The following is a 14,138-nucleotide window of genomic DNA, read 5'->3' on the forward strand; positions in this document are numbered from 1 at the left end:
GGTGCATGTGTCTTTTTGAATTACGGTTTTCTCTGGGTATATGCCCAGTAGTGGGATTGCTGGGTCATATGGTAATTCTATTTTTAGTTTTTGAAGGAACCTCCATACTGTTCTCCATAGTGGCTGTATCAGTTTACATTCCCACCAACAGTGCAAGAGGGTTCCCTTTTCTCCACACCCTCTCCAGCATTTGTTGTTTGTAGATTTTCTGATGATGCCCATTCTAACTGGTGTGAGGTGATACCTCATTGTAGTTTTGATTTGCATTTCTCTAATAATTAGTGATGTTGAGCATCTTTTCATGTGCTTCGTGGCCGTCTGTATGTCTTCTTTGGAGAAATGTCTATTTAGGTCTTCTGCCCATTTTTTGATTGGGTTGTTTGTTTCTTTAATATTGAGCTGAATGAACTGTTTATATATTTTGGAGATTAATCCTTTGTCCGTTGATTCGTTTGCAAATATTTTCTCCCATTCTGAGGGTTGTCTTTTCGTCTTGACAATAACAGCCATTTTAACAGGTGTGAGGTGATATCTTATTGGTTTTTTTAAAATTTTATCTTATTTTTTATACAGCAGGTTCTTATTAGCTATCTATTTTATACATATTAGTGTATATAAGTCAATCCCAATCTCCCAATTCATCCCACCACCACCACACCCACACACACACCCCCACTGCTTTCCCCCTTGGTGTGCATACGTTTGTTCTCTACATCTGTGTCTCTATTTCTGCCTTGCAAACTGGTCCATCTGTACCATTTTTCTAGGTTCCACATACATGCGTTAATATACGATATTTGTTTTTCTCTTTCTGACTTACTTCACTCTGTATGACAATCTCTAGGTCCATCCACGTCTCTACAAATGACCCAATTTCTTTCCTTTTTATGGTTGAATAATACTCCACTGCATATATGTACCACATCTTCTTTATCCATTCGTCTGTCGACGGGCATTTAGGTTGCTTCCATGACCTGGCTATTGTAAATAGTGCTGCAATGAACATTGGGGTGCATGTGTCTTTTTGAATTATGGCTTTCTCTGGGTATATGCCCAGTAGTGGGATTGCTGGGTCATATGGTAATTCTATTTTTAGTTTTTTAAGGAACCTCCATACTGTTCTCCATAGTGGCTGTATCAGTTTACATTCCCACCAACAGTGCAAGAGGGTTCCCTTTTCTCCACACCCTCTCCAGCATTTGTTGTTTGTAGATTTTCAGATGATGCCCCTTCTAACCGGTGTGAGGTGATAACTCATTGTAGTTTTGATTTGCATTCCTCTAATAATTAGTGATGTTGAGCAGCTTTTCATTGCAACTAACATTTCAAACCATCAGATTTACTTGTGTTATGAAAATGTAAAGATTAATTTATCTCCTACTTCCTTAATATCCTATATTTTATGCTTTTTTTTTTATTTTTCACATGCAGTTCTTTTATGTTTTGGTGGAGGAAAAATAGGAGATACAATAGTGCAGAGAAAATTACATATAAATTATTTAATTTTTATCCAGGAGCTTACATCTTATTCATTTTTATATTTGTTGTATTTTGAACTGGGTGGGATTTGTCCTTATTTTTAGTCTTTTCAAAGCTGGTTACTGCACCAAGGTTCTCCAAATACCCAAGTACTCAATGATTCTTATTGTTCTAGGCTACTCTTTCCCCACTTCCTGCCATATATGCTCAGACTCCCTTCGGTTAACAACAACTACACCAATATCATGGTCTACTATTATGTTTTAGGTGATATGAGGTACATTTATCAAGGGCTTCACCACGTACTCTTGCCTATTGAATAGTATTAATTTTAAATAAAACAGTTCTCAAGAGATCTCAAAAGAGCCACTCCTCTTCCTCAGGCATATATGTATATTCATTTCACTTTAAATGCTTTCACCTATAGCACCTCTACCAATTGAACATTAATGAAACAGTTTTTAAAACACTTTTCCAAGGTGTTCACTTGTCCAGCTGCTTCTATACAGACCCAAGTTCTCAACTGGCTCCAATAATAAATCCACACAAAGAACTGCGCCATACAGAGAAACTTAGATATTCAAGCCTAGGTAGAATGTACATTTTTACTTAGTCCTTCTTAGGATTCTCTCTCCCTGTCTCTCTCTCTCTGTCTCTCCCTTTTTTTGCCAATCCATATTTTAGAGAGTAGATAAGAGATGTTTACATCACAAGCTGATGAGGAAATATCTGAGATAGATGTTTTGGCATAACTTAAGCGATGCTTTTGCCATACCTTAAGCAATGCTTTTGCCATCTAGAGTTAACAAGAGAGAGAGTAGAAGGGAATATATTCATAACTGGTTAGTGTTTCGCTTTGATAACTTTAGTGTGCCTTGGATAGGACTCCAAACTTGCAAGATGTGTAAACATCCTTCCACTTTGATTAATTATTTAAGTATTCTCTGAGGGAGATATCATAGTATAGAGACAGAATCCAGTATCTCTCTTGGTCTGGACTCCTGTTTGTATGACTTTTACATTTATTTCCAGCACATTTGGAATCAACTGATTGATGTCCCTCCATTTTAAAAGAAAGTCAATTAGCTCTGTAATAAAGAGAGCAACTTCTTAATCAATGCAAAGAAAAAAATCAAGGAGGAGGACAGAAATATTCTGCATTACAATTATTTTCTGTAGTAGTTACAAGCAGGGAATCTCAACTCCAACTCACTAAGCTGAGTGATATAGGCAAGTTACTTAAACTCTTCAGTTGTAAATGGCCATAATAATAGTGTCTACTTCCTGGGGTTGTCATGAGAATAAAATAAAATTATACTTATAAAATGTTAATTACTGTGCCCAGCACTTACAAATGTTCAGAAAATATTACACCAGAGCACATCAACATTCCCGTAAAAATGCTACTCCGGGTTTCAGAAAACAAGAGTTTTTCTGAGATTCTTGGGAACCAGTTCAACCACCACACATCGTTAAATAAAAAGTTATGGTTGCAGAAGAAAAACTATATTTTCGCAAGTGTGCTCATCAGCATCTTGCAAATACTGTGACAATTACAGGAAAAACGTATTATAATTATGAACCAGTCTTCAGGAGACTTGTTGAACATCTTCAGTGTAACTGAGTCTGTGTGCATGTGTACGTGTGCATGTGTGCGTATGTGTGTGTGTAACGTCGCCACTGATGAATTCAACCTATAGTTCAAGTTTGCTGTGAAGTGTTAGATTATATTCTGGAGCTCAAGGGTGTCAAGGACTACCACCCAGAAACGCAGCTGTGAACCAGCAGAATCCCTCAGATCAGGAAACTGGAATGGATGGGAAGGTCACAGGAAAAACAGTAAGATTTTAAACGGGTAATTATTTAATTTGGGGAGAGTTGCCTTTATTCTAGAGGAAGGCAAAATAATTAGGAAGATCAGCTCTCCCTAATTAAGATAATTTATAGGAATAGAAAGGGAAGCAACGTTTAATTTCTGCAATATTCCAGGCACTTGACATATGTTTTAGCTACTATTTCTGAATGCGTATTACAGGCTAAATACTTAACAGGTATTACTTAACTTAATCCTTGCAGTAACTGTATGAGGTAGATATTATTGTTTCAACTTTGCACATGAGCAAAACTGAGGCTCAGAAAGTTTCCCAGCGCCATATAACTAATTAATGGCAAAAATTGGATTTCAACCCAAGGCTAGTTGGCTGTATGAATAAAAGGTTAAATCAGTCCTAAGCTTGCCTAGAAGAATGACCAGAGAATTTTGTTCTCCTAGAACTATGGAGTTGAGATAACTGGGAAAGTTGTGCCTCTTTTGTTTGCTAAGTAGAACTGCTCTTAGGCTAGTAGAGGAGGGGCTGTGAATTGATACGCAGGCCTTTATCTTCTGTTACTAGAATGGTATTAAATATTGGTGAGAAATCGTGGCTAGAACTTCTTTGTGTCAAGTGGCCCACACTGACCCTGGCTCTTGCCCCATGTGGATAAGGGGCAAATGTGTGTATTTTGGGTGTTTCTGGGCCACCCAATGACATACAGATTCCATGCCAGCATCTCTCATGCCTTGTATCCTTCTATACAGCTAAGTAAATGTAGTATTAAATTACATTCTACTGCATCTGTGAGTATAATTGCCAATTTGATCCCCTCACAGCTACAGTGATATTGCAGGCTCCAATGACTGTTATATCCTGTCACTAAAAGTCATATATCCAGCTGAAATACAGACTGTTTAGCAAAACTAATCCTAGATAAACGGCTTGTGATTAAAGCCAACCTATTTCTGGCATTAATATCAGAGATCATGAAGTTAACTAAAGCCATTTGCTTCTTTTAAATGGATTTATAGGATCACAAACTTGTACTGTGAAAAAATTATTTTACTGCCATTTTAAATTTTTGTCTTTACTTTTATTATCCCTTTGTTATTATTAAAAATTCCTCTGGAATAAGAGGCTTTATCAGCTATGCCAATGAAAGAGATATTTACTGGCTGAAAAAGGGATCATCAAACCCCTGATGACAGGGCACAGCGATACTAATTAGGATCAAAGTGAGAGAGGAAGAGAAGAAAGGAAAAATAAATAAAAGGACAAAGAGCCAGGGACCACCTCTACACACAGGTTGTCCTGGACAACGCTCTGGTGGAATCAGTGTGTGCGTGAGAGCGTCATTCTATCACAAACATGTCCGTGAAGTAATAAACAGAAGAAGGGATGGAGAGAGAGAGAGCTGTGCGGACAGCAGATAAGGCAAGTCCCTTAATCCTAAAAGAGAATGTTTTTGGTAGCCAGTCTTACGTGACAGCTAGTCTATTTCTATTTTATCTGGTGGACAAACCATTTCTCATTAACGGCAGGACTGTTAGCAATAAGCAATGCTCCAGTAATTGAAGATTTGAACAGCAGGCTTAGTCACCTCTTGAGGAAGAAAATGCTAGAGGTCTTAAAAAAACATGGGACAACAGATTCTGGGTTTTATCCTCTAAAAAGACATACCTAAGGAAACAAATGTTCTATTGCAGCTACTTTTACCTTGGCTATATGACAGTCTCACCTGACAAGCTTTTAGAAATTGCTGATGTCAGGGCCCCATCTCAGACCAATAAAATCAGAATATCTGCTCCAACCCCAGTGTTTTCATAAGTCTCCCAGGTGATTTTACTGGGCAGTCCAGTTGGAAAGAATATGGACTCTGAGGAGAGGTAAAGCTGAATTCGATTCCTGCTCATCTTTCTATTGGCTGTGTGATCTTGGTTTTAGTTAAGCTCTCTAAGCCTCAGGTTTTCCATTTATAAAATAAGGATAAACTGCCCTAGAATTATTGTGTAAAAGAAATGTGAGGTTCCTAAAACATGGTTGTCCTACTTAAATTTTAGTTACATTTTACCAAAAAGATCTTTGCATATTTGAATTTATATCACTGGTGATAAATTAGAAAAATATTTTTAGGGGAAAACTGTGTTTCGATTTGAGGTAAAAGTTTACTCAGCAATATTTTTAAAAATCTCACAAGAACGATACTGCAGAACAATTGATTATTTCTAAAAAGTAAAAACACTGGATTTCAACCACCTTATTAAATTTTAATAATACAAAAAAAAATAATAATAATAATACATAACATCCCCAAGCACTTAATAGCTGTTACAGTTTCCTCATCTCTCAAGTAGATAGCATATGACCCACTAACCCCACAAGTTTGCCATAAGTCAATAAATCTAAGAGTGTACTTTATTATTTTTAAGTATAATCACAAGACTACTGTAAAGTTTCTGGTCCCTTTCATAAGAATTAAATCCCATTTTTATGAGAATTAAATTATCCTGTTATAAGAAATGGCATCAACCAAGACTCTAGTTCCTTACTATTTTATCCAAATACTACTGTAAATTAATATATTTTCATCTTATATTTCATGTTCTAACTGTTAAATGGCCCATGCATTTTTATATAGAGAAATGATTTAATTGGAAAACATATGTACCAACCTGATACCTATTTTCCTAGCACTCAGTTTTAAGGTTTTCAGATATCCATTTGCAAGTTCTGTGATATATCCTATTTTTTTAATCAAACACAGTTAATTCCGTTTTGAAGACTGTGAAATGAACAAAAATGTCCCAGCTATAAGCAACATATGCTTTACTTTCAAATACCATCATTGACTTTATTAAAACCTCAAAGAAATTTCCAAACTATGCCATTTTATTTTCATTTTGTATAATTGTTTAAATATTCAAAATGGTTTTTTTTAATAAAAAGGTCAATTTATTATACCTTTTGTTTGGTGGGATATCAGTGCCCTTTAAAACCCTACTATTCAAGTACAAATGATTATGTTACAAAGTATTTACAATTTCAGTCTTCTTCCTTCATATTTTAAAACACAATAACTATCTGGTTACAACACTGAACAAAAAATCCTGAAGGTGGCAAAAGGGAAAGCCTCTGCCTTAGGAGGCTCACTCCAGCCTCCTGCTTCCCCTGGATCCTCCAAACACCGCCCAGCCTCCACTGGAACAAATGTCTCTGAATTAAAGAAAAACTGGGTGACTGCTTTCCATGGTGGCCAATTCTAGTTTGACAGTGTTTTGGCTGCTGTCTTTATATTTTTATGTTCTGAAGATTTCTCTCATTCATTACCATTGCATTACGTGGGAACCCTGTTCTACAAGGTAATGTGGGATTCTGCCAACAATAACAATCTGAGGAAGCCTGGAAAACAACGTCCTAAACTTACACTTAATTCTTAAATTTGGAAGGTTTAGTTTAACCTTTAAAATAGAAGGCCAGGAAAACAATACACTGGAACTTTTACCTAAATGACACTACTGAAGACTATGAGGTCAGTGGTGACATCAAGATGTTACTAGATCGAGTGATACCAGTAAAACTATTTTCTGTCCCGTATTTTGCAATATGGAATCGCTGAAAAAAACACACTTCTTTCACTTACACAGTAAGACAGGGCAGGGGTTCCACACTGCAAATATTCAGACCCCAGTTCTGTTGTCTTAAAGCTTTTGAGAGATTTTTCTAAATTCTCTTCTAGTGTTCTAGATTAATAGAGGACTTCTATTCAGGTAGCTATGACTAGGATATTCTAAACACTCAACATTTCACCATCATCTACAAAGAGACCATCAACACCCCATGAAGGACAAGAACAAAACCAATAGACTGCACAAATTAAAACAGGCTGAAAAGGAGAATTCCCTTTTAGTTCTGCACATTTGAGGATTAAAAAAAAAAAAAAAAAAGTAGGAACTCTCCTCAGTACGCAGATATGAAGCACAGAAAGCCTCCTGCATGCCATACTCTCTCATTACAGCACGTGCTGAACCACAATGAACAAGTGAGAAGGCAAATTATAGTGTTCTGTTTTGGCAAAATGCTCTTAATAAGTCTACACCCTCCCATGATAAACAAGAAACACAAATATCAACTACAAAACACTTTAATTACTCATAGTTGCTAATATCTCATGTATTACTTCAGATATGAGTTTTATTAAAATCAATAACAGAGGAGCAACACATATTTTTTCTAATATATTTCCTTAACAGTCTAATGGACTCCTAGTGGTGATACCTGGGGACACCATCCACAAGATATGTATTATATGTCATTCAGCATTGGAACATGGTGGACGTATTTCCCAACTGTTTAAACAATTTATAGATGGCCTGTCAGTCATTCAATATTATTTCTTATGACTGCATAGGCCTAGGATATTATATTTCCCCAACTTAAATAAAATACAGTTGTAAAAACCATCCCGGTAAATTAATTAAAAAGAGATTCCCAGTTACCTAGGCAAGGATTATACTCAAATGCTTCTGAATAAATTTGGTATAGAACCTCATCCACTATGCAAATCTTAAATCACATGATTAGGCTATATTTCATTATTTAAATTCCACAATCAGGACTTCCCTGGTGGTGCAGTAGTTAAGAATCCGCCTGCCGATGCAGGGGACACGGGTTCAACCCCTGGTGTGGGAAGATCCCACATGCCGCGGAGCAACTAAGCCCATGTGCCACAACTACTGAGCCTGCGCCCTAGAGCCCGCAAGCCACAACTACTGAGCCCATGTGCCGCAACTACCAAAGCCCGCGTGCTCCAGGGCCTGCACGCTGCAACTACTGTGCCCCCGTACTGCAACTACTGAAGCCTGCATGCCTACAGCCCATGCTCTGCAATAAGAGAAGCCACAACAATGAGAAACCCATACACCGCAATGAAGAGTAGCCCCTGCTCGCTGCAACTAGAGAAAGTCCGCGCACAGCAACGAAGACTCAACGCAGGCAAAAAAATCAAAAATAAAAAAAAATTCCACAATCAAGTGAGAAACTATATTACTTAACTGTAACAATGAATAATACTCCTCTTATTTTAACAAATAAACTCCTAACAGAAATAAAACATATAAATTGGCTGACTGTTTTCTATAAGAGCAAAATTGGATAAATTATAAAAGAACATAAAGATGAGGAGAAAATACCAAATTATGGTATAAAGGGTAAATTCAGGCCATGTACACACACATATATCATTTTTAATGTTTGGAGGTCTCTTTATTGTCTAACTGGGTGAATTTGGGACAGTTACATTCAATTATTTCTGTCATCCAAACAACCGAAATGGATCAGCAGAACAAAAATCACTTCAATTTATTAGTGATTGTCTCAAATTGTCCTGAAAATATTTATTTTCTATGTTATCTGAAATAAGAATAAGGTAGAAAATAGGATATCAAAAAGAGACGTGAAATTCATTCTCTCTTTCTCTTCCCCCTCCTTCTCTCTCTGTCTCTTCCCCCTCCTTCTCTCTCTGTCTCATGTGCCTTTGTTACCTTTTCAGGCTACTGGAAACTATATATCAATGTATTAACTTTATAAATTTCTGTTGCAATAAGCAATTTGAAAGTTCTCCATCAGGAAACAGGAGATCACAACAGTAATATCTTAATGTTAGTATAATCATCTCTATCACAATATTAATATAGTATCTTTATCCTCATTTTTATGCTAATATTTGTATACTATTATTGGTAACCTTTTTACCCATGTAGAAAGTTTTCATTTATTTATTTTGCTATGTATTACAAAGTACTGCCTCACTGCCCCTTAAAGATTTTCCTCCTATAGTAGCAATGATAAATCTGAGGATGCCTCCAGATACTCACCTAAAGTCATCTTTAACTCAAATGCATTCAAGTATGTTAAAGTGGCAGTGGACAGTCAAAGCTAGTTATGCAATGTGTCTGCCCATGGAAAAAAAGGTGTGTAAAAAAAGGAAGGTTCAGGATAAAAACCTAAAAATAGTCAAGGATATTCTAATAAGTACCCTTACTCTAATGATATGCAGCCTAGAAATATGTTAATCACATTTCTCTGGACTTCTACATTGGCCATCAGTTTTTCTAAAGCCTCATTATGTATCATTGCTAGTCTCTGTTCTAAGCAATGCTAATAGAAGTATATATTTAAAGTATTTAACACAGTATTTCCCAAATTCCTTTGCTAAAAGGTTGTGTTGAATATACATTAAGCAAATGAGATGGCAACACTAAATCTACTAATGTAGCCCATTCCTTTGCTAATACAATAATGCCATCTCTAATTTGCTCATTTCAACTGCAATCCACTGATGTTCAAAATTAAAGAAATATTTTCATTATTACGTTTAACACTATTAAATGATATAATTTGGTTTTAATGATCAAATTTTAATATCTTTTAAAAGAAATGCTGGAAAAAGTGGTCTCCTGCTGACATAATAGGAACATTATTCTGCTATTATCATATCTGTATAAGCAGTTGATGGTACTTTCTATTTTCCATAGTAGAGTAAGTAGACTAAGAACTGTTCTTCCAAGAAACTCAGGATTCAGTTTTAGATAATTACAATTTGTATTATCTCTAAAGACTCTCTGTCAGAGATAATGATATACACCAACAAAACAGTACAAAGGAACATATATTTTGTTAATTTGTCATCAAAAAGGCAATGGCCATTTTAATATATGTACTATTAAAATACTTTTTTAACATATGGAAAAAAGAATATTCTGCACTGCAGAGAGTTTGGCTCTAAAGAGTGTGAGATATTTACAATAATAACTTCTAGTTGAAATGTTATACACATGAGGAACACCAGTATATTCCAACCTCATTAAATTCTCTGAAAACAAAGATATTCCACAATGGGTTCTAGAAAAAACCCAATCTAAATGATATGAAATGAGTGTGCCTGTCCATAAAAAGTTCAAGTTATTTATTTTAACAACACCCTTCTGCGTTGGTATGGTTTTACTCTTTCCATTTTAACTTAGTGTAAACTACTTATTACCATTTCTTGTTGTTAACGGTATCAAAATGTGATGAACAGAACAAAGCTGGAAGAAACAAAAACGCCACTTGCTCAAACAATATCAAACCCAAAAAGAGGCCTTAAGGACTTTCTCCTCTTTTACAGTAAAAGCTATATATTTTCTCTTGAATACTTTTTTAAAGACTAATCAGCTGCATGCATGCAAAGTGAAGTCGGAGACCATTTATTCAGGAGTAAAACTTTCCAAAAGGTAGAGCTGATTCGTGGAAAAGTAGACTCTAAAAGCAACTGAAGGACTTCCCTGGTGGCACAGTGGTTAAGAATCTGCCTGCCAATGCAGGGGACACGGGTTGGAGCCCTGGTCCGGGAAGATCCCACATGCCGCGGAGCAACTAAGCCCGTGCGCCACAACTACTGACCCTGTGCTCTAGAGCCCGTGAGCCACAACTACTGAGCCCGGGTGCCGTAACTACTGAAGCCAATGTGCCTAGAGCCCGTGCTCCGCAACAAAGAGAAGCCACCGCAATGAGAAGCCCGCGCACCGCAACGAAGAGCAGCCCCGGCTCGGCACAACTAGAGAAAGCCCGCGCGCAGCAACGAAGACGCAAGGCAGCCAAAAATAAATAAATAAATTCATTAAAAAAAAATAAAATAAAAACAACTGAAGAGTGATGCAGGGATTAGCCAGGCAGAAAATAGAATCTGTGTCACCATGCTCATGCTGTTAAAATGAAGTGGATTAAAACCAAACTAACTGGCTTGTGAATGTCATTTTGAGGTTACAAATATTTCTTGAAAGCCCTAGTGTTCATCAAATTTGACTCTCATCATTCATTTTTCATTCTAAAGTTACCCTGGTAAGCCACAGATGATGTGCACATCATCTTGCCCATCACAAACGGAAATGACTTACTACAGTCAAAAGTCATCTAGAACCGACACAAATTTGTATCCCCAATTTTTTTTATTACTTTTAGAACATCTACACTTTGTTATTCACAAGGAAAAGCTGACAAAGCATTCTCTTAATGCATAAAGTATTGCGTGGATTTGCAAACAAACCAACTTGTTTGAAACTCAGGGAAGCAAACAATGCACATGAAACCCACAATGCACTACTGTGCATGTCTTACAGGGAAATCAGGAGAGAAAGTGAATTGAATGATTCACAATAGGATACGTTTTGAAGGAGATAAACCTTTTATATCTATAAGCATAAAGATGCATAAATTATTAAATAATTTTACCCTACTAGTACTTGTTTTTGCATATGTTAACATTTAAACACACCAGAAACAGCTCCTGAAATTGCTTATGCTAATGCCTATTGCTACTCATTTTAAAAGGCAATTCCACTTAAAACCAAACCTCAGGCCTCAAAACACCAATTAAGGCCAAACAAAGCATACCAAAGTCGATATATGCAAGATATGAAAAGCTCCAAATTATATTTCAATGACTTTTAAATTTATAAATCAACCCAATCAATAAAGCATATGTTTAAAATTCTAAAAACATTTTTGGGCAGGTATTTTTTAAGCCAAATATAACTTCAATCCTCCCAATAATAAAAATCTCCCCAAATATAAAGCTAAATGTTTCATTAGCCTCCTAAGGGGCATATTAGATATGAAACAAAAATTGCTTTGGGGAATAGCTGACATCGTCATGTATAAGCTAAAGAACCAATAATTGGTTAAAGAAAAATATGAACTTCTGAAAGGTAATTACTATACAGGACATGCAAGAAGTCCGTGAGTCTCGCCTGTTAGATACATTGAGGAGCCTGTTCTAAGTCTTAGATTCTAAGAGACGCTATTCTGTCTTTTGCGACTAACTAATCAGTAAATAAAAATCCTTATGATTTGGTTAATTTTTTTTCTTTCAATTATCATTGATATCGTCTCTTGAAAAATACTGAGCAATAATTTTTAAATGCATATTTGAGTATTTCCCTAACACACTGGCAGGAACTGATAGACACTTAAAAATATAATTTAAGATTTATTCTGAATCCTTATCTTATTGAAAGCCAAAAAACCTTTAATAAACCAGTTTAGGAGACAGAATGCTCTTGGAAGGGAGTCTATAAATAGCAAAAGTTTTCAGATCGAAGAGTTCACTGGCAAAATGAAACCATAAGTGGTAGTTTGATCTCTATTAATCAGCTTGTATTTCATACTGTACCTGGTTGACTTTGAATTATCAAGTTTGAGATATTATAATGGTGTGCCTATATGACATGCATTTCAACATACACTTTCCATTTAGGAGAACATACGGAATTGGGTATATCAGGCTATTTTATGCTATAAAATACATTATTTATTTAACTGCCCTGTTCTGATTATAGGCTTATCAATCTATTTTCTGACTGTGATGTGGATGCTTATCTAGGTTCCCTTACTTCATTGATTCAAAGGAGGACTTAGAGATCAAAAGCCATTTTATCACTTAACAAGGAAAAGATCTATTTTAAACTTACTCTTACTATTTTACGAAAGGATAAGGCACACACAAGAATATCCCAGACAACAGAAACTGACTACCATATGTAGATTTAACGAAAAACAGAAAAACTATTAACAGGCTTATCCTTCAGATTCATACACTATAGCTTTCACCATCAGGGGTCGGAGTCATATTTTCATTATGTCTGCCCTCTCTACCTCACTAGAGTATGAAGAAACACGTATATCAATTGGTACTAGGAGTCAATAGTGAGGTAACCCTCCCCCATCCTGCAAAACAAGGAAATATGATTGATACAACTTCTCCCAGCTAAACTGGGGCAGGAAGGACATTGACCATCTACTGAAGCAATAATAAGAGGTTACAGGAGTCATGCATTATCTAAAGGAGAAGAAACATTTCTAATGAACTTAATCTGATTCCAACTTCACAAACATTTGTATTGCTATAATTTTCCCTTCCCAAGTCCATGTGCTTATCAAGAGCAATATAGAGGTCAATTAGATATGAGTATTCTGGTTCTTGTGATTGTTAAATATCTCATTTAAAATAAATGAGCTTCCATTTTGATTGCTATATCATTTTTTTTCATCTGGTTTGAAGTTAACTCCCCCACCACTACCACCACCATATGGATCTTCTATCAATAAGATGAGGTAATCAGGTTTTTGGGTCTATAACACTAAAGATTAGATTCTGGTTGATGATAAATTCACCAGTGAAAGGCTATCCTCTGAGTTATTTCAGAACTTTTCCGGATGGGACCTATGACCACCACTCAAGGATCTCCTTATTTGGGATTGATTCAATATTCCAAAGACAAAAGAATTATATAACCCTACCCAAATATCTTGTACTATAGCTTGTACTATAGCTTGTATTATAGGTTGTACTAATAGCCTGTACTAATAGCTTGTACTAATAGCTCATACTATATTGCACATATCAATCCCACTGACACTGCTCGTCCAACTTCTGGGTTTACAGTGTGGTAAAGCCTCAAGAAAGTTGAGAATATAGTCTGCAATTCCAAAGAAGTTGGCAAATTTAAGAAGTGCCTCATGGGCTAGAAGAAAAGCAGAGGTCAGGAATTATTTTCCCTCTAATCCACGTGTTTATAAGATACGACTATGCAGCACCAGAGATAAGGATGAAATTTAATTAAGTGTAATATTATAAAAATATAAATACAGTACTGCCTGTGAACTAAAGAAGCAGAAAACAAATAACCATTCAATGGAGGACTTCCCCCAGAGTGACAAATTACAACAGAATCAGTGCCAGGAATAGATTTCCTGATTTAAACAGTAAACCATGTTGCCTTTTATGGAGTATATGAATGAAATTGGCAA

The 14,138-nt window shown here is 36.0% G+C and overlaps 1 protein-coding gene across 6 annotated transcripts in view; it reads right to left on the reverse strand.

Annotated features, from left to right (window-relative positions):
- DMD (dystrophin) overlaps nucleotides 1–14,138 on the reverse strand; it is a 2,476,968-nt gene that overhangs the window by 1,686,236 nt on the left and 776,594 nt on the right. The window lies entirely within an intron of this gene.

This window comes from Balaenoptera ricei, chromosome X, assembly GCF_028023285.1.
Source record: "Balaenoptera ricei isolate mBalRic1 chromosome X, mBalRic1.hap2, whole genome shotgun sequence".
In the NCBI taxonomy this organism is placed as follows: Eukaryota; Metazoa; Chordata; class Mammalia; order Artiodactyla; family Balaenopteridae; genus Balaenoptera; species Balaenoptera ricei.